This window comes from Arachis ipaensis, chromosome B4, assembly GCF_059453495.1.
Source record: "Arachis ipaensis isolate K30076 ecotype BB chromosome B4, ASM5945349v1, whole genome shotgun sequence".
Lineage (NCBI taxonomy): Eukaryota > Viridiplantae > Streptophyta > Magnoliopsida > Fabales > Fabaceae > Arachis > Arachis ipaensis.
The window spans coordinates 68731144-68732084 of NC_142439.1; the positions used below are offsets into that span (position 1 = coordinate 68731144).

Here is a 941-nt window from a genome sequence, read left to right on the forward strand (position 1 = left end):
TTAGAGAGCCTGTCATCAATTGATGAGTGGTTCGGAGCAGATGTGCTGTTTTGGTTTTGATAATTATGTGGAGAAGTATTGTTGTGGGGGTGTTGAGATGTCCTCTGGGTGAATTGTTGGTGAGCTGCATTGTTGTTGGAGTTGTAACGTCTCTGGTCTTGGTTTTGATCTTGCTCACTTCCCCACCCAAAGTTCGGGTGATTTCTCCATCCAGGGTTGTAAGTCTTGGAGTATGGATCATAGTTTTTCCTTGGTGAATTCCCAATGTAGTTGGCTTGCTCCTGACTCCCTTCTGCTTCTTGGTTTACTCCTTCTTGTGTTGTTGATGAAGTGGAGATTGCTGCTACTTGGTTCATCTCCATCTTCTTGGTGAGGTCAGCCAGCTGCTGGGTAATGAGCTTGTTTTGGGCCAACAGAGCGTCTGCATTGTTTAGCTCCATCACTCCTCTTGTGTTCCCTCTTTCGGAAGCATAGAAGTAGTCATTTTCTGCTACTGTTTCAATAACATCTATGGCTTCCTCAATGGTCTTCTTCTTGTTCAAGGACCCTCCAGATGAATGGTCTACTGCCTTCTTTGACTCATAAGAGAGCCCTTCATAGAAAATGTGCAGCTGCACCCATTTGTTGAACATGTCAGGTGGACACCTCCTTGTTAAGTCTTTGAACCTCTCCCATGCTTCATACAGAATCTCACCATCTTGTTGCCTGAAAGTTTGAACCTCAGCTCTCAGCCTATTGATTCGTTGAGGAGGGTAGAATCTTGCTAAGAATTTGTTCACCACATCCTCCCAAGTTATCAAGCTCTCCCTTGGGAAGGATTCCAGCCACTTGGCTGCCTTGTCTCTGAGTGAGAAGGGAAATAAGAGCAATCTATAGGCGTCAGGATGAACACCATTAGATTTCACTGTGTCACATATTCTCAGGAAGGTGGTCAAATGTTG

At 45.0% G+C, this 941-nt stretch overlaps 1 non-coding gene across 1 annotated transcript; it reads left to right on the plus strand.

Moving 5' to 3' along the window:
* Positions 1-630: 630 nt before the first annotated feature.
* On the plus strand, positions 631-734 carry LOC148567814 (small nucleolar RNA R71). The gene has a single exon (XR_015882164.1). It is a non-coding gene; the product is annotated as a small nucleolar RNA R71 (small nucleolar RNA).
* The last annotated feature ends 207 nt before the right edge of the window (positions 735-941 follow it).